Source organism: Eleutherodactylus coqui, chromosome 1 (genome assembly GCF_035609145.1).
Source record: "Eleutherodactylus coqui strain aEleCoq1 chromosome 1, aEleCoq1.hap1, whole genome shotgun sequence".
NCBI classification, from domain to species: Eukaryota; Metazoa; Chordata; class Amphibia; order Anura; family Eleutherodactylidae; genus Eleutherodactylus; species Eleutherodactylus coqui.
The window spans coordinates 172,065,778-172,086,292 of record NC_089837.1 but is presented as its reverse complement, the minus strand read 5'-3'; the positions used below and the strand labels follow the sequence as shown (position 1 = coordinate 172,086,292).

Genomic DNA, 20,515 nt, shown 5'->3' with positions numbered 1-20,515 from the left:
GGAAGGAGCCCCCAGTGTGACGATCGGCGCAGGCTATGCCTCTACTGATGTGGTCTATAGGAAAGATCAGAGGGGGCCCGTTATTTTGTCCCCGCCTCCTCGGTATTTGCTGGCCAGTCCGAGTCCGGCTTAACGTCAGGGGGTGTGTACTCCCGTGACGTGTGTCGTGGTGCCATGACAACCTGAGCGACGCTGGATCCAACCTCCCTCCGTAACATCAGGCATGTGTATTGCGCAGTGTAGCGGACACAGGGCCGGACTGGGTCTGTTATTATCAGTCGCGGCGCTCGTATAGGTCCGTGCACTCAGGTGGGCCGTGGATCGCGTCCTACATACCGCCCCCCGACGCACAGCGCTGCAGAGACGTGGGGGGACGTCATGACGCGCGGCGTCTCGTGGGACGCATCTGCGTCTCATAGCAGCGAGACCTCACGTCCTGGTGACGTGACGTCACGATGTAACGCGTAGTGACGTCACCACGCGTGCCGCATCATCGGGACAAGCGGCTCAGTGTGGGGCCGTTTCTCAGGACTCTAATTGGCGTGCTGTCATAGCGTTATCGATGGGGGGGTGTGGCCACCTACGGGCGCTCACGGTGAGATGCAAAGAATGCATCTGATCCGTGATGGATACCCCGAAAAGACCAAGAATAGTCGGACGGGTCCGTGAGGGATAATAGGATCAGTATGTTCAGGGCGAGTGATGGACTTCACAATATTCACTATATTATCTAGAGTTTGAAGTGTGTAAATAAAGATGTTTGTCAACAAGGTTTTTTCTTTTTATTGCAGATGCTCCATGGGAAAAGACCCCGTGTTGGGTGTTGTTTGTATTTAATAGGTCCTCTTTGATAATACAGTAATAGATATTACAGGATTCATTTAGTTAGTTTTATATTTGTGACCCAGAAATTTAAGGTAAGTATAATACGATCTTGATCTAAAACATAAAGATAGCGGCGGATAATATGGTAAAACCGTAAGATTTGGTAAGGGTGAATGATGGACCATCACTTGTGGTCTTATTTATAGTGTCGCATGACGACCATGGATGGAGGTTGATTCAGAATTATAGTTTTTAGGCCCAAAAACAGAAAAGGTGCTAGAAGGTTATCTGTTAGATGAAGCAATTAAATGACAGAATTTCATTTAGGCCAACTGGTTGTGTGGTTCCGCACCGGAAAATCCAATTGGCCTCTTTACGAAGTAGCAGGCTGTCAGGGTTGCCGCCTCTACCATCCGATCTAATTGCTTCAATCCCTTGGAAAGCCAAGCATTCAGCATTTCCATTATGGTGTTCCCACACATGGGTTGCTACGGAGGTGATCTCTTTCCTCCCTATATTGCCAATATGACCCAGTATTCTCCGTCGCAGTTGTTGACGCGTTTTTCCGATATACTGTTTTTTACAGCTGCATGTGATCAAATATACTACATTGGTTGACAGGCAATTGATGAAATCACGTATTTCATACTGTTTGCCTGTAGCATTCGCGGTAAAGGAGTTGCCTTTCAGAATATATTTGCATGCCAGACATTTGGAACATTTAAAGGTCCCATTTGGGATTGAGCGTGTGAGCCAGTTCTTACAAGAGGTGGTTGGTTTCAGATGACTTTTCACCACGTGGTCGCGAATATTCCGGCCACGTCTATAGGTGATTTTAGGGAGATCGGAGATATGCTGTTTGATATCATCATCTTTCTGAAGAATTTCCCAATTGGACTTAAGGATGTTGAAAATTTCCTGGTGTCCAGTGTCGTAGGTGCCAATAATTCTAATTACGTTTTTGTTATCTGGTCGCTGTTTTGGGATAAGGAGAGAACTCCTGTTGCAAATGCGGGCATGTTGTTCAGCTGTGTTTAGAATTTCAATAGGGTATTTACGTTGTCGAAACCTATTGTGGAGTTTGTCACATTCCTTGTTGAAGCAGTTGTCGTTGGAACAGTTGCGTCTTACCCTTAGGAACTGGCCTTTAGGGATGCCTCGTCGTAGGGGGAAAGGGTGGTAACTGTCCCAGGCTAAGAGGCTATTGGTAGAGGTTTCTTTACGATATAAATCGCTCGTGAGTTTGCCATCTGCTTCGATTTTGATAATGATATCCAGAAATGTCATCGTATTCTCGTCTATTGCAGCTGTAAATCGTAAGTTTAGATTGTTATCATTGAGCCACATTACAAACTCTTCGAAAAGCCGTTTAGTGCCGCTCCACAGTATTAAGATGTCATCAATATATCTAATCCATGTGAGGATATGTGTGGACCATGGCATGTCGCTGGAAAAGACGATTTTCTCTTCCCACCAGCCCAGGAGCAAATTTGCGTAGGTGGGGGCACAAGAGGTCCCCATCGCGGTGCCCCTGAGCTGGTGGAAAAATTTCCGGTTGAAGAGGAAGTAGTTGTGTGTTAAGATGAAGCTCAATAGTTCCAATATGAACTCACTATGCTGTTGTAAATGTCGGCCTCTTTGAGTTAGGAAATGTGAGGTGGCTTTTAGTCCTATGTTATGCGGGATCGAGCTGTACAGGGCTTCAACGTCGAGGCTCGCTATCATTGTCTCCGGACCCACCACTATTCCCTCAATTTGACGCAGGACATCCATTGTGTCCTGCGCAAATGACGGAAGCGATGACACAAATGGTCTCAGGACCTTGTCTAGATACTTGCTGGCATTCTGTGTTAGGTTATCAATGCCAGAAACAATAGGGCGTCCTTTTAGGGGGTTCGTCCCCTTGTGTATCTTTGGCAAGGTGTAGAAGGTGGCCAGTCTAGGTGTGTCTACAGTCATGAATTTCAGCTCGTGTTCATTGATGAGTCTCGATTCTTTGGCGGTCATGAGAATTTGGTCTAATACTTGTTTGAATTTGTCTGTGGGGTCCTCCTCCAAAACAGCATATGTGGTTACATCATCAAGAATGTCGGTGCACATTTTGATGTAGCTGTCTCTGTCTAATATAACCACATTGCCGCCTTTATCAGACGGTTTAATAATGATGTCCTCGTTCTTTTCTAGAGCCTTCAGGGCCTTCTTTTCGTTTATGCTCATGTTATAATTTTTGATATTGGAGGTTTGAATCTTTTTTATATCCCTTAGGACCAAATTCTCAAAGATATCCAATTCTGGACAACTCATTGCAGGGGGATGGGATCTATTTGTTGGCCTGCAATCAGTGTATGTAATTGGTCCAGATGAGTCTTCCTCCAAACTTTGGAGGTCCCTAATTGCGGGAATATCAGAGACTGGTACACCTAGTTCGTTGGCCAATTTGCGATCCTGGATCGCATGATATTTCCTCCATCTGAGCTTTCTCATGAAGAGGGAGATGTCCTTTGTCCAGACGAACGGCTCATAGCGGGTCGTCGGGACAAAGGACAGCCCCCTCTCCAAGACCCGGATTTCGTGATGGGTAAGTTGGTGTTTAGATATATTGATGACCTGCATTTTATCGTTGTCGGACAGTCCAGACGAACCCGACAACGATAAAATGCAGGTCATCAATATATCTAAACACCAACTTACCCATCACGAAATCCGGGTCTTGGAGAGGGGGCTGTCCTTTGTCCCGACGACCCGCTATGAGCCGTTCGTCTGGACAAAGGACATCTCCCTCTTCATGAGAAAGCTCAGATGGAGGAAATATCATGCGATCCAGGATCGCAAATTGGCCAACGAACTAGGTGTACCAGTCTCTGATATTCCCGCAATTAGGGACCTCCAAAGTTTGGAGGAAGACTCATCTGGACCAATTACATACACTGATTGCAGGCCAACAAATAGATCCCATCCCCCTGCAATGAGTTGTCCAGAATTGGATATCTTTGAGAATTTGGTCCTAAGGGATATAAAAAAGATTCAAACCTCCAATATCAAAAATTATAACATGAGCATAAACGAAAAGAAGGCCCTGAAGGCTCTAGAAAAGAACGAGGACATCATTATTAAACCGTCTGATAAAGGCGGCAATGTGGTTATATTAGACAGAGACAGCTACATCAAAATGTGCACCGACATTCTTGATGATGTAACCACATATGCTGTTTTGGAGGAGGACCCCACAGACAAATTCAAACAAGTATTAGACCAAATTCTCATGACCGCCAAAGAATCGAGACTCATCAATGAACACGAGCTGAAATTCATGACTGTAGACACACCTAGACTGGCCACCTTCTACACCTTGCCAAAGATACACAAGGGGACGAACCCCCTAAAAGGACGCCCTATTGTTTCTGGCATTGATAACCTAACACAGAATGCCAGCAAGTATCTAGACAAGGTCCTGAGACCATTTGTGTCATCGCTTCCGTCATTTGCGCAGGACACAATGGATGTCCTGCGTCAAATTGAGGGAATAGTGGTGGGTCCGGAGACAATGATAGCGAGCCTCGACGTTGAAGCCCTGTACAGCTCGATCCCGCATAACATAGGACTAAAAGCCACCTCACATTTCCTAACTCAAAGAGGCCGACATTTACAACAGCATAGTGAGTTCATATTGGAACTATTGAGCTTCATCTTAACACACAACTACTTCCTCTTCAACCGGAAATTTTTCCACCAGCTCAGGGGCACCGCGATGGGGACCTCTTGTGCCCCCACCTACGCAAATTTGCTCCTGGGCTGGTGGGAAGAGAAAATCGTCTTTTCCAGCGACATGCCATGGTCCACACATATCCTCACATGGATTAGATATATTGATGACATCTTAATACTGTGGAGCGGCACTAAACGGCTTTTCGAAGAGTTTGTAATGTGGCTCAATGATAACAATCTAAACTTACGATTTACAGCTGCAATAGACGAGAATACGATGACATTTCTGGATATCATTATCAAAATCGAAGCAGATGGCAAACTCACGAGCGATTTATATCGTAAAGAAACCTCTACCAATAGCCTCTTAGCCTGGGACAGTTACCACCCTTTCCCCCTACGACGAGGCATCCCTAAAGGCCAGTTCCTAAGGGTAAGACGCAACTGTTCCAACGACAACTGCTTCAACAAGGAATGTGACAAACTCCACAATAGGTTTCGACAACGTAAATACCCTATTGAAATTCTAAACACAGCTGAACAACATGCCCGCATTTGCAACAGGAGTTCTCTCCTTATCCCAAAACAGCGACCAGATAACAAAAACGTAATTAGAATTATTGGCACCTACGACACTGGACACCAGGAAATTTTCAACATCCTTAAGTCCAATTGGGAAATTCTTCAGAAAGATGATGATATCAAACAGCATATCTCCGATCTCCCTAAAATCACCTATAGACGTGGCCGGAATATTCGCGACCACGTGGTGAAAAGTCATCTGAAACCAACCACCTCTTGTAAGAACTGGCTCACACGCTCAATCCCAAATGGGACCTTTAAATGTTCCAAATGTCTGGCATGCAAATATATTCTGAAAGGCAACTCCTTTACCGCGAATGCTACAGGCAAACAGTATGAAATACGTGATTTCATCAATTGCCTGTCAACCAATGTAGTATATTTGATCACATGCAGCTGTAAAAAACAGTATATCGGAAAAACGCGTCAACAACTGCGACGGAGAATACTGGGTCATATTGGCAATATAGGGAGGAAAGAGATCACCTCCGTAGCAACCCATGTGTGGGAACACCATAATGGAAATGCTGAATGCTTGGCTTTCCAAGGGATTGAAGCAATTAGATCGGATGGTAGAGGCGGCAACCCTGACAGCCTGCTACTTCGTAAAGAGGCCAATTGGATTTTCCGGTGCGGAACCACACAACCAGTTGGCCTAAATGAAATTCTGTCATTTAATTGCTTCATCTAACAGATAACCTTCTAGCACCTTTTCTGTTTTTGGGCCTAAAAACTATAATTCTGAATCAACCTCCATCCATGGTCGTCATGCGACACTATAAATAAGACCACAAGTGATGGTCCATCATTCACCCTTACCAAATCTTACGGTTTTACCATATTATCCGCCGCTATCTTTATGTTTTAGATCAAGATCGTATTATACTTACCTTAAATTTCTGGGTCACAAATATAAAACTAACTAAATGAATCCTGTAATATCTATTACTGTATTATCAAAGAGGACCTATTAAATACAAACAACACCCAACACGGGGTCTTTTCCCATGGAGCATCTGCAATAAAAAGAAAAAACCTTGTTGACAAACATCTTTATTTACACACTTCAAACTCTAGATAATATAGTGAATATTGTGAAGTCCATCACTCGCCCTGAACATACTGATCCTATTATCCCTCACGGACCCGTCCGACTATTCTTGGTCTTTTCGGGGTATCCATCACGGATCAGATGCATTCTTTGCATCTCACCGTGAGCGCCCGTAGGTGGCCACACCCCCCCATCGATAACGCTATGACAGCACGCCAATTAGAGTCCTGAGAAACGGCCCCACACTGAGCCGCTTGTCCCGATGATGCGGCACGCGTGGTGACGTCACTACGCGTTACATCGTGACGTCACGTCACCAGGACGTGAGGTCTCGCTGCTATGAGACGCAGATGCGTCCCACGAGACGCCGCGCGTCATGACGTCCCCCCACGTCTCTGCAGCGCTGTGCGTCGGGGGGCGGTATGTAGGACGCGATCCACGGCCCACCTGAGTGCACGGACCTATACGAGCGCCGCGACTGATAATAACAGACCCAGTCCGGCCCTGTGTCCGCTACACTGCGCAATACACATGCCTGATGTTACGGAGGGAGGTTGGATCCAGCGTCGCTCAGGTTGTCATGGCACCACGACACACGTCACGGGAGTACACACCCCCTGACGTTAAGCCGGACTCGGACTGGCCAGCAAATACCGAGGAGGCGGGGACAAAATAACGGGCCCCCTCTGATCTTTCCTATAGACCACATCAGTAGAGGCATAGCCTGCGCCGATCGTCACACTGGGGGCTCCTTCCCACTGGCGACATAGTTGTGCGTTTTCAGTGCGATGCGAGAGTGCGGGCTCTCGGGGGAAGGTCCTGCACGTGTGGTTCTGTGACAGCCTTTCCATTGGCGATGTTTGGGGGCAGGCTGCGATGCGAGGATTAAAAATCGCAGCAGGGGGATTGTTTCAGCGTTTTGCGTTTTTCTCTCGCACACACAGCGTAATGGCAGGGCGGATGTCGCGTCGCATCGCAGCGCAATCGCAAACTTGCGGTTTTGCGGCGATGCGATCTTGGCATTGCGATTTTCTCGCAGCGATTATCGCCGTCGCCAGTGGAGAGGAGCCCTGAGGGACGATCGTTTCCACAACATCAGAGGACCCACACTCCAGTAACCATTGAGGACTCCCGATCCAGTGCTGGGTTTACATGGAGTCTAATAATAACAAATGAGCCCTTCCCATCCACATGATGTGTACACAAGGGGGCGTAGTCTATCTTGATAGGTGGACAAATTGATCACACCCTCTTGAAGGAGGGCACTGCACTATATAAGGCAAGCACCTTGCATCCAGAGCTCATTCCCTAGCCTACCATCTGGGCTATGGACACCAACTTTTGTTATTTTCATCTTGTATCCATCCTTTTCTTCTGTCAATTCTGACACTCTGGGAAAAGAAACTCGGGCGGGTTCTGTTAGATAAGCTCCTACATGTAACGGGCTAGTAAACCACTAGTCTGTTTATGTGATAGCCAAAGAAGCAGCAGATTGGTGAACGGGGTGTTCTCTATAGAGAAGCAGGGGGCTAGTGCTTCTCTCCTTTTCCTCACCTGGGGATATGTGTCCTGAATAAGCACAGGCACAAAAACCCTTGCGATACCGGCATAGCGTCCCAGTATGCATATTGCATAGGACGAACCGGCTATCCTATCTCTGGACAGAGACGGATTGCTCCAATACTACTTTACTCACAGCATAATACTGCATCCCTATGGTATGTTTCTGTGAGTAGTAGCAGCTTGAACATTCCCGTATCAGTCCTGAACACCCCACGCCAGACATTCGCATTCAAGGCTGATTTGGGTCATTAGGATACGCTATCTCTGGCAAATCTCAAATTATTGCTTTTGTCAATAAGAGAAATTTGAGTATCGAACTTTCTACCCAGGCTAGACCCGATCCTTTGAGAAACCTGCTGCATGAACAGGCCCTCCAAAAATTAAGATATTCGTTTCTTTATCAATTGGTCTATTGGTGACCTCATGATATCATCTATACTGTCTCTACTCAATCCCGATTTATAATGCTCCTGATGATCCACGAGAATTGAAGTGGTGAAACGCGTCGAGCAATTAAATACGAGAATCAGCATACTAAAAAGGGAAATTCGAATACGCTTGGGTCAAGTATTTACACTACGACCCTTATCTATAGAGGCGAGGCCGTCCTATACTAACCGGGAGACTCTCTCTGGAGGTTGGCATCATACATATCTAGCAACCTCGGGAGATGATCCCTACGGCCAAGGCCAATTCCGACTATCCATTTAGGAATTGGTCAGGTACCTCTACCCTCCTTTGAAAAAAAAGGGGGGGGGGGCAAAAAAGAATTGTGAAGAAACGAACGTTCAAATCACTAAAAATTGCATCCATCTACGGTGTGTGGGCTTTATAAATAAAAAAGACCAAAACAACTGGGGATAATCTTACAAACCCCAAGTACCAATATACCCCTGCCTCATACATTACCGGCTTTAAGCAGGACAAAAAAACTTCGTGGTCGCCGGTGACCAGATCACACAAACACCCACACACACAGCACAATTGGATGCCCATCTTTAGTGACGGTGTGGTTGGATGGTATTTACCACGCCCCTTACTTACTTTTTTTGTTTTTGTTGTTTTATGTGTTGTGCCCCTATATGTGCATTTTTAAAAAGTTCAAAATAAAAATTATATTTTTTAATCCAAGTCACCACTGTGAAAGGGCTACTCAAGTTAAATTTGGAGACTTTTTGCTCTGCCTACTCTGTGAAATATTGTAAGCCATATAAAGTATGGCTAAAGTGGGAGAGAATTTCGACCCCATAGGAGCTCCTACCAATTGCAAGAAAAATTGATTATTAAAAATGAAAAAAAAATTATGAGTGAGAAGAAACTCTGTGCAAAGCATAATAAATTCTCTCAGTTCACTGCTGTATTCGCTATACTCTCTCAAATGGTGGTGTAAAGCTTGTAAGGCAGCATGGTGTGGTATACAAGTATAGAGACTGACAACATCGCATGTTACCCAAATGTAATCCTCCTGCCACACAAATGTATCCAATTTTTTCAAAACACTACTGCTGTCTTTCAGGTAACCCGGTACTCGCACAGCTAGTGGTTGTAAAGATTTGTCTACCCAAGCACTAAGTCTTTCACATGGAGAGTCAATTCCTGAAATAATAGGGCGCATAGGAGGAGGGAAAGAGTCCTTGTGCGTTTTGGGGAGGCCATACATAAATGGGACTTTTGGGTTAGTAGGGATAAGATATTCTCCCATATTAGTGGTAATAACACCTGAGTTGGATCCCAATTGTAATAATTCATGCAATTTTTTTGAAAAAGCAGTCGTGGGGTCTCCCTGTAATTTTTTATAAGTGATCCTATCCTCAAGGATGTGATTAATACAATTAATGTATAGGGTAGTGTCCATGATAGTAATATTTCCCCCTTTATCTGACAAATCCTGATGTCTTCATCTTTAGATAACCACGATAGCTCAATTCTCTCCCTCTTCGTCATATTATTGGATCCAGAATGTCCATATTGATTGTCCTTAGTTTGTGCTTGTAACAACTTCAGTTCTTTTCCCATAATCATTTGAAAATCTTCTACAACCTGTGTGCGGGTTTGTGTTGGATAGAAGTCAGGATTGGGTGTTTTTATGTTGATCCTGTGTGTAAGGACATCAGCTGTAACTGACTCCCTATGTAAATGATGTAAGTCCAAAAGGGCAGCTGTGTCTTTCGGGGTTAAATCCTCAAAGGTGTCCTGTATAAATTCTCCTTTAGTAGCTGGAGTAGAAGAGTCATCACTATTAATGAAATGTTTTTTCACCATTAGATTGCGGACAAATTTGTTGAGATCCAGGAGAGTATGAAACAGGTTGAAAGATATATCAGGAACAAAATTGAGTCCTTTATTAAGTGCATTGATCTGATTTTGTGTCAAAACCCGTGGTGTGAGGACTATGATGTTATTGTCCTCTATTTGTTTCTCCTGGATGGATATCTTCTTCTTATGTCTGTATCGCTTGCGTCGTTTTTTGAAGTAGATGACTTATGCTGGACTCTATGGTCCTGTTCTTCAGAATATGAGCATTCCCAGCTGGAGGTATCATACGTTCTATCTGATCCTTCCTGATCTGAGGAGGAAAAGGTGACTGTAGAGTTACGTCGTGTGGGGCCCCTCCTAGTTTTTAAAATGGATCTAGGGTGATGAGCAAGCCCATCTCTCCAACCATAGACTTTATTTTCCATATAGTCCTTTTTATCCCGTTCAAGTTTGCAACGTTTTTTTTTAATATATTCTCTTCCAATTTCTGCATATTAATATTGATGCTATCCAAAAGCTTTGTATATTCATCTTTTCCCATTGATTTTATAAGTTTTTCTTCAGATAGTTTAAAGGGGTGGTCTCGCGAAACCAAGTGGGGTTATACACTTCCGTATGGCCATATTAATGCACTTTGTAATGTACATTGTGCATTAAATATGAGCCATACAGAAGTTATTCCACTTACCTGCTCCGTTGCTAGCGTCCTCGTCTCCATGGTTCCGTCTAAATTCGCTGGCAGCTTGCTTTTTTAGACGCGCTTGCGCAGTCCGGTCTTCTCCATTCAGCACGAGCCGCTTCAGTGTGCTCCCCGCTACAGCTCTTCTGCGCATGCGCAGACGAGCTGTCACTGCTCGGGAGCGCGCTGAAGCGGCCATTCTGCACCATCCTCTGTTAGAGGAAGGTGCAGAAACTGGAGCTGCCCAGCGGAGAAGACCAGCCCAGCCCAGCCCAGCCCAGCCGCCCCGAGAAGCCTCCCAGGTAAGTGATGGGTCGGGGGGGGGCTGCCGCTGCGCCGGGGGGGGGGGCTGCCGCTGCGCCGGGGGAGCTAGCGCTAGGCCGGGGGGGCTGTCGCTAGGCCGGGGGGGCTGCCGCTGCGCCGGGGGAGCTAGCGCTAGGCCGGGGGGGCTGTCGCTGCGATGGGGGGGGCTGTCGCTAGGCCGGGGGGGCTGTCGCTAGGCCGGGGGGGCTGTCGCTAGGCCGGGGGAGCTAGCGCTAGGCCGGGGGGGCTAGCGCTAGGCCGGGGGGGCTGTCGCTAGGCCGGGGGGGCTGTCGCTGCGCCGGGGGAGCTAGCGCTAGGCCGGGGGGGCTGTCGCTAGGCCGGGGGGGCTGTCGCTGCGCCGGGGGAGCTAGCGCTGGGGAGCCGGGGGCTAGCGCCGGTTACCTGCTGTCTGGTCGGCGGCTGCGGGGCGTCTGGTCGGCGGCTGCGATGCGTCCGGTTGCCATGGAGACACAGCTGGCGGCGTCTCGGGAGCGCGCACGTCGGGCTGCAGCGAGCGACGGGGAAAGAGCCGGCGGCCATCTTGAGGAAACTTTTATAACTTGCTGAAACGCTGGAACGGTAAGTACGAACCAGCTAGAAATGTCATTTACAGGGGGGCTTAGTAATGTGTACTTAATGGGGGGGACTGGGCAAAAAAAAAAATTAACTGCTTCCTCGAGACATCTCCTTTAATCTCCTGTTTTAGAGTGTCCAGCTTAATCTGTTCCTGGTCCACTATTAATTTCATTAATTCCAAAGAGCAGGTGGATAGGGCTTGATTCCATTTATTTAAAAATTCCCCATTATATAGTGTGGTGGGGATTTTTTTGAGGCGCGATCCTCTAGGAATCATACTTAGTTCCAGATACTTAACCAGTGAGTTCCTGTCCCACCAGGTTTTAATTTCACTCCTCTTTTGTTTTTCCAGGTTATATCTTAATAATTTTATATCCTGATCAGAGGAAGAAGATGCTGTATCAGTCATGTTGAACATTTGTGTCAATTTTTGCATCCGAGAGTGTAATACATGTCCCTCTTGTGAATCCATATTCAGAAATAAAGGAAAAGAGGAATGAAAAAAAGAGAAAACAACAAGGCTTCCTTTCTTTCTCTTTTTCTTCTTTTAGTGAATGAGCCCCCTGATCAAAGCATAAATCAATTGTGGCTGTGCTTTATAATGCAAATATCAATCAGTCCTGCATTGCAATAAGTAGGGAGCAGCCTACTAATATATATATGCGTAATGTAGTTCCTAAAGGAAAATCAAGACTGCGGGAGGTGGCCCGCAGTCTTGAGGTGGCCCGCAGATGTAACGGAACTATGTTGTGCGGTGATGGTTTGAGTTTTGTCGGTTTTGAATTCTTCTCTAATTAGAGTAAAAGGCTGTGAGATGAGCCGTTCATTTATTACAGAGCCCAGAGGGTTGGGTGTGGTAGGAAGCCCAGGCCACTAAGGTAAAAGTAAAGCACGCTGGACAGTAATCCACCTAGTCGTGATGGCGGTATACCTTTAGCTGTCACTTTACCCCCCAGTGGGCCCAGTGGGTACTCATTGCACCGACCTCGGAAGGATAGAAGGCTGAGTCGACCCTGAGCCGGCTACCTGACGTACGCGGGGATTGAACCTGCACATCTCAGGTCATGAGCGAGAGCTTAGCACTGCAGCACTACCACTGCCCTAATGCTCTGCGCCACACGAGGCTCACAATGTAACTAGGTGCCCGTTTACATCTATAATCCTGGTCCAGTGTCTAGCTTGGAAACGAGATGCCATATAGACAGGCGTGGAGGCTCTGGTACCCTGCTGTACCGCCTCTAGCTTGGATACAAGATGTGCTACGGTGTGGTGGGGCATGGATGCTGTAGTGCTAAGTTGGGCCACCTCTTGCTTGGATTCAGAATGTGATACGGGCGGGCATGGAATCCCTAGTGCCCTGCTGGGACACCTCCAGCTTTCGTATAAGATGTGATACGGGGGTGGGAGAAGGGGAAGGTATCTGCAGCAGCCTGTTTCACCGCCTTTAGCTTGGATACGAGATGTGATACCGGGGGGGCATGGATGCTCTAGTGCTAAGCAGGGCCACCTTTTGCTTGGATGCAAGATGTCATACGGGCTGGCATGGACTCTCTAGTGCCCTGTTGCTCCAGCTTTCATAGAAGATGTCATACGGTTGGGCACGGAGGCTCCAGTTCACTGCTGTACCACCTCTGACAGATGAGCCGTCATCAGCTCCCTTCCGACAATGCTTTCAGTTTTCAGGCCCCTGGGGTTCAGCTGCAGCGCCACCGGCCGCACTGTGTTCTAATGCCAATTTGGAGCCGTTACCCTGGGCCCGGGCCTATGGCTGCTTTGAGATGCCCATAATGAATCGCCTTGCGGGTGGTGCTACACTAACCGTAAAGCTACAGTGTCAGTCAATCACAGCGCTTGCTTAGTGACGCACGCTAAGGAGCTGGTGGAATAAGCAGATAGGCAGGTGACAAAGCCACTGTTTTTCCAATGGCAAACTCCTAATGGTTAATTTTGGTTGGCTCTTTCAGGGTTTTCAGCACGCGGAGCTAATATTTCAGCACAAATTTTGCGTTCTGTTGTGATAAGTAAAATGCGCGCGTCTCCCTAAGGGCAAAGACTCTGCGGTTGGCGGCATAGAGATAGTGCTCAGGTTTACAGTCACGATTGGGCGGTACTATGGGTCAACCGCCACAACGGCAAGAGGGTGCGGCAGTGGAGCTGTGTGTAAGGAGAATTTATGTGTTTATCAAAGAGAAGACGATCCCAGATCTCGTGCAGAAGTCTGGGCCCAGGAGAAATACAAGTTACACCAGCCTGTGCGGTATCAGATGATTTCTAATTTATTCTAAGGTGTTCGAAGTTTATATATCATAAATGGCATCACAGCAAAAGTATATACCTCCAAGATTAATAAGAATACATAATAGGCTAAAACAAAAATGATTAACATAAGTTACACCTCTTAAGGCGCTACTATAACATACAATGAGACCGTTATAAATTCAGTGAAAAGGAATGCAAGGGAGGCAGTCTGGAGATTCTTATCTTGTCTGTCTACCCCGTAATGGTATAGAAAAGGTTTCGTTTAACCCCTTCACTACTTATACTAGTACCATGCTATATCTTTCTAGTCTACAATCCAATAAAAGAACAATTAACTGATACATTGATCTACAATTTTTTTTAACATTCCCCACTTTAGATCAATACATCAACACAGTATAATAGGAAATACACATATATAATGACTCTACCACAGACCCCCTGGCTTATTCAGGCCCGAAGCTTTATTACTAGAGATGAGCGAGCACCAAAATACTCGGATGCTCGTTACTCGGGACGAAATTTTCGCGATGCTCGAGGGTTAGTTTCGAGTAACGAACCCCATTGAAGTCAATGGGCAACCCGAGCATTTTTGTATTTCGCCGATGCTCGCTAAGGTTTTCATGTGTGAAAATCTGGGCAATTCAAGAAAGTGATGGGAACGACACAGCAACGGATAGGGCAGGCGAGGGGCTGCATGTTGGGCTGCATCTCAAGTTCACAGGTCCCACTATGAAGCCACAATACCGGCAAGAGTGGGGCCCCACCCCTCCCAACAACTTTTACTTCTGAAAAGCCCTCATTAGCATGGCATACCTTAGCCAAGCACCACACTACCTCCAACAAAGCACAATCACTGCCTGCATGACACTCCGCTGCCACTTCTCCTGGGTTACATGCTGCCCAACCCCCCCCCCCCCCCCCCCGCACGACAGTGTCCACAGCGTACACCAAATTGTCCCTGCCCAGCCTTCAGCTGCCCTCATGCCACGCCACCCTCATGTCTATTTATAAGTGCGTCTGCCGCAGGAAAAGCAGGCACACACTGCAGAGGGTTGGCATGGCTAGGCAGCGACCCCCCCATAAAAGGGACGGGCCGATAGCCCACAATGCTGTACAGAAGCAATGAGAAATCCAATCCTGTGCCACCTCCATCTCGAGCTGCACACGTGGGCATAGCAATGGGGAACCTATGTGCCACACACTATTCATTCTGTCAAGGTGTCTGCATGCCCCAGTCAGACCGCGTTTTTTTATAAATAGTCACAGGCAGGTACAACTCCGCAATGGGAATTCCGTGTGCACCCACAGCATGGGTGGCTCCCTGGAACCCACCCGCTGTACATAAATGTATCCCATTGCAGTGCCCTGGACAGCAGAGCTAACGTCAGATGAAATGCAGGTGGGCTTCGGCCCACACTGCATGCCCCAGTCAGACTGGGGTTCTTTAGAAGTGGACACAGATGCATTTACAACTCCCTGTGGACCCACAGCATGGGTGGCTCCCTGGAACCCACCGGCGGTACATAAAAATATCCCATTGCATTGCCCAACACAGCGGATGTAACGTCAGCTGTAATGCAGGTGGGCTAAAAATTAATTTGATTACACTGTAGGCGAGGGCCCACAAAAATTGCTGTATCAACAGTACTAATGTACATCAGAAAAATTGGCCATGGCCAACCAAGAGGGCAGGTGAAACCCATTAATCGCTTTGGTTAATGTGGCTTAATTGGTAACTAGGCCAGGAGGCAGCCCAGTTAAAATAAAAATTGGTTGAGGTGAAAGTTTCAACGCTTTAATGAGCATTGAAACGTATAAAAATTGTTTAGAAAAATTATATTACTGAGCCTTGTGGGCCTAAGAAAAATTGCCTGTTCGGCGTGATTATGTGAGGTTTCAGGAGGAGGAGCAGGAAGAGGAGGAGGAATATTATACACAGATTGATGAAGCGAAAAGGTCCCCGTTTTTGATGGGGATACAGAACGATGCTTCCATCCGCGGGTGCAGCCTACGTATTGCTTAGGTACCGCTGCTGTCCGCTGGTGGAGAAGAGAAGTCTGGGGAAATCCAGGCTTTGTTCATCTTGATGAGTGTTAGCCTGTCGGCACTGTCGGTTGACAGGCGGGTACGCTTATCTGTGATGATTCCCCCAGCCGCACTAAACACCCTCTCTGACAAGACGCTAGCCGCAGGACAAGCAAGCACCTCCAGGGCATACAGCGCGAGTTCAGGCCACGTGTCCAGCTTCGACACCCAGTAGTTGTAGGGGGCAGAGGCGTCACGGAGGACGGTCGTGCGATCGGCTACGTACTCCCTCACCATCCTTTTACAGTGCTCCCGCCGACTCAGCCGTGACTGGGGAGCGGTGACACAGTCTTGCTGGGGAGCCATAAAGCTGTCAAGGGCCTTAAAGAGTGTTGGCCTGCCTGTGCTGTACATGCTGCCTGATCTCCGCGCCTCCCCTGCTACCTGGCCCTCGGAACTGCGCCTTCGGCCACTAGCGCTGTCGTATGGGAATTTTACCATCAGTTTGTCCGCCAGGGTCCTGTGGTATAGCAACACTCTCGAACCCCTTTCCTCTTCGGGTATGAGAGTGGAAAGGTTCTCCTTATACCGTGGGTCGAGCAGTGTGTACACCCAGTAATCCGTAGTGGCCAGAATGCGTGTAACGCGAGAGTCACGAGAAAGGCATCCTAACATGAAGTCAGCCATGTGTGCCAGGGTACCTGTACGCAACACATGGCTGTCCTCACTAGGAAGATCACTTTCAGGATCCTCCTCCTCCTCCTCAGGCCATACACACTGAAAGGATGACAGGCCAGCAGCATGTGTACCCTCACCAGTGGGCCAAGCTGTGTCTTCGTCCTCCTCCTCATCTTCCTCCTCCTCCTCCTCACCGCGCTGAGATATAGACAGGAGGGTGCTCTGACTATCCAGCGACATACTGTCTTCCCCCGGCTCGGTTTCCGAGTGCAAAGCGTCTGCCTTTATGCTTTGCAGGGAACTTCTCAAGAGGCATAGCAGAGGAATGATGACGCTAATGATTGCAGCATCGCCGCTCACCACCTGGGTAGACTCCTCAAAGTTTCGAAGGACCTGGCAGATGTCTGCCAACCAGGCCCACTCTTCTGAAAATAATTGAGGAGGCTGACTCCCACTGCACCACCCATGTTGGAGTTGATATTCCACTATAGCTCTACGCTGCTCATAGAGCCTGGCCAACATGTGGAGCGTAGAGTTCCACCGTGTGGGCACGTCGCACAGCAGTCGGTGCACTGGCAGATTAAACCGATGTTGCAGGGTGGCAGCGTCCGTGTGGGACTTGCGGAAATGTGCGCAGAGCCGGCGCACCTTTCCGAGCAGGTCTGACAAGCGTGGGTAGCTTTTCAGAAAGCACTGAACCACCAAATTAAAGACGTGGGCCAGGCATGGCACGTGCGTGAGGCTGCCGAGCTGCAGAGCCGCCACCAGGTTACGGGCGTTGTCACACACGACCATGCCCGGTTGGAGGCTCAGCGGCGCAAGCCAGCGGTCGGTCTGCTCTGTCAGACCCTGCAGCAGTTCGTGGGCCGTGTGCCTCTTATCTCCTAAGCTGAGTAGTTTCAGCACGGCCTGCTGACGCTTGCCCACCGCTGTGCTGCCACGACGCGCGACACCGACTGCTGGCGACGTGCTGCTGCTGACACATCTTGATTGCGAGACAGAGGTTGCGTTGGAGGAGGAGGAGGAGGAGGAGGAGGAGGAGGGTGCTTTAGTGGAGGAAGCATACACCGCCGCAGATACCACCACCGAGCTGTGGCCCGCAATTCTGGGGGTGGGTAGGACGTGAGCGGTCCCAGGCTCTGACTCTGCCCAGCCTCCACTAAATTCACCCAATGTGCCGTCAGGGAGATGTAGTGGCCCTGCCCGCCTGTGCTTGTCCACGTGTCCGTTGTTAAGCGGACCTTGGCAGTAACCGCGTTGGTGAGGGCGCGTACAATGTTGCGGGAGACGTGGTCGTGCAGGGCTGGGACGGCACATCGGGAAAAGTAGTGGCGACTGGGAACTGAGTAGCGCAGGGCCGCCGCTGGCATCATACTTTTGAAGGACTCCGTTTCCACAACCCTATACGGCAGCATCTCCAGGCTGATAAATTTGGCTACGTGCACGTTTAACGCTTGAGCGTGCGGGTGCGTGGCGGCGTACTTGCGCTTGCGCTCCAACACTTGCGCTAGCGACGGCTGGACACTGCGCTGACAGACATTGGTGGATGGGGCCGAGGACAGCGGAGGTGAGGGTGTGGGTGCAGGCCAGGAGACGGTAGTGCCTGTGTCCTCAGAGCGGGGTTGGATCTCAGTGGCAGGTTGGGGCACAGGGGGAGAGGCAGAGGTGCAAACCGGAGGCGGTGAACGGCCTTCGTCCCACCTTGTGGGGTGCTTGGCCATCATATGTCTGTGCATGCTGGTGGTGGTGAGGCTGGTGGTGGTGGCTCCCCGGCTGATCTTGGCGCGACAAAGGTTGCACACCACTGTTCGTCGGTCGTCTGCACTCTCAGTGAAAAACTGCCAGACCTTTGAGCACCTCGGCCTCTGCAGGGTGGCATGGCGCGAGGGGGCGCTTTGGGAAACAGTTGGTGGATTATTCGGTCTGGCCCTGCCTCTACCCCTGGCCACCGCACTGCCTCTTCCAACCTGCCCTGCTGCTGCCCCTGCCTCCCCCTCTGAAGACCTGTCCTCAGTAGGCGTAGCAAACCAGGTTGGGTCAGTCACCTCATTGTCCTGCTGCTCTTCCTCAGAATCCTCGGTGCGCTCCTCCCTCGGACTTAATGCCCTTACTACTACCTCACTGATAGACAACTGTGTCTCATCGTCATCGGCCTCCTCACCCACTGAAAGGTCTTGAGACAGTTGCCGGAAGTCCCCAGCCTCATCCCCTGGACCCCGGGAACTTTGCAATGGTTGGGCATCAGTCACGACAAACTCCTCTGGTGGGAGAGGAACCACTGCTGCCCAATCTGAGCAGGGGCCTGAGAACAGTTCCTGGGAGTCTGCCCGCTCCTCAGAATGTCTCATTTTCATGGAGTGAGAAGGCTGGGAGGAAGGAGGAGCAGCAGCCAGAGGATTCTGAGTTGCAGCAGTGGACGGCGCACAACTCTGGGTGGACGATAGGTTGCTGGAAGCACTTTCTGCCATCCACGACAGGACCTGCTCACACTGCTCATTTTCTAATAAAGGTCTACCGCATGGACCCATTAAATGTGCTATGAATGTGGGGACGCCAGAAACGTGCCTCTCTCCTAATCCCGCAGCAGTCGGCTGCGATACACCTGGATCAGGAGCTCGGCCTGTGCCCACACCCGGACTAGGGCCTCCGCGTCCTCGGCCGCGCCCACGTCCTCTAGGCCTACCCCTCAGCATGCTGTATTACCAGGAATGCAGAAACACAACACTGTAATTAAATGTGCCGCTTATTGGCCTGTGGTTGGAGGCTGAGTTCGCTTACGGAACGCCAGGAAATAATTTGGCGCAAGCCTGCTGTAACACTTAGCTGGCTGCGTATTTATCTGTAGAACTATACACCCAGCAGACACAGACCCAGAACACTGAGCAGAGTGACAGGCAGCCCAAATAGATTTTTTTTCAAGATTTTTTTCCAAAGGACCACTGCGTATATTCAATCTATAATATATGTCTTCTGGCCCTGCCTACACAATTCTCTCCCTAGACTGTGTGACGGAACTGCAGTGTTGCACTGTTATTAACTGCAGCAGACCGGTGATTTCAGAGCCAGGAAATAATTTGGCGCAAGCCTGCTGTAACACTTAGCTGGCTGCGTATTTATTTGGAGAACTACTACCCCCAGCAGACACAGATCCAGAACACTGAGCACAGTGACAGGCAGCCCAAATAGATTTTTTTTCAAGATTTTTTTCCAGAGGACCACTGCGTATATTCAATCTATAATATATGTCTTCTGGCCCTGCCTACACAATTCTCTCCCTGGAGTATTACTGCAGGACGCAATGCGCTGCACGGCCGATAAACCCAAAAAAAAAAAATGTGCAACACTGCTAAAAGCAGCCTCCACACTACTGCACACGGTTAGATGTGGCCCTAAGAAGGACCGTTGGGGTTCTTGAAGCCTACACTAACTCCTTACGCTCTCCCTGCCTCCACACTTCTGTCCCTGGACTATTACTGCAGGGCGCAATGCTCTGCACGGCTGATATACCAAAAAAAAATGTGCAACACTGCTAAAAGCAGCCTCCACACTACTGCACACTGTTAGATGTGGCCCTAAGAAGGACCGTTGGGGTTCTTGAAGCCTACACTAACTCCTAACACTCTCCCTACAGCAGCTCCAACACGATACCACTGTCCCTCAGTTATCTCACAACGCATCTGAGGCGACCCGCGGGAGGGGCCGATTTTTATACTCGGGTGACACCTGATCTCCCCAGCCACTCACTGCAGGGGGGTGGTATAGGGCTTGAACGTCGCAGGGGGAAGTTGTAATGCCTTCCCTGTCTTTCAATTGGCCAGAAAAGCGCGCTAACGTCTCAGAGAGGAAAGTGAAAGTAACCCGAACATCGCGTGGTACTCGTTACGAGTAACGAGCATCTCGAACACGCTAATACTCGAACGAGTATCAAGCTCGGATGAGTACGTTCACGCTCATCTCTACTTACAACCCCAGAGTGAGAGGTGCAAAAAGATGGTAACAGTCTCTTTAGG

At 48.9% G+C, this 20,515-nt stretch overlaps 2 long non-coding RNA genes across 2 annotated transcripts in view; one reads left to right on the top strand and one right to left on the bottom strand.

Annotated features, from left to right (window-relative positions):
* LOC136628087 (uncharacterized) overlaps window positions 1-12,004 on the top strand; it is a 90,457-nt gene extending 78,453 nt beyond the window's left edge. Inside the window, exon 3 of the long non-coding RNA XR_010792849.1 lies at window positions 11,893-12,004. This is a non-coding gene — a long non-coding RNA (uncharacterized lncRNA). The remainder of the gene's footprint in view (window positions 1-11,892) is intronic.
* LOC136628082 (uncharacterized) overlaps window positions 1-20,515 on the bottom strand; it is a 407,320-nt gene that overhangs the window by 216,608 nt on the left and 170,197 nt on the right. The gene's annotated exons all lie outside the window — the stretch shown is intronic.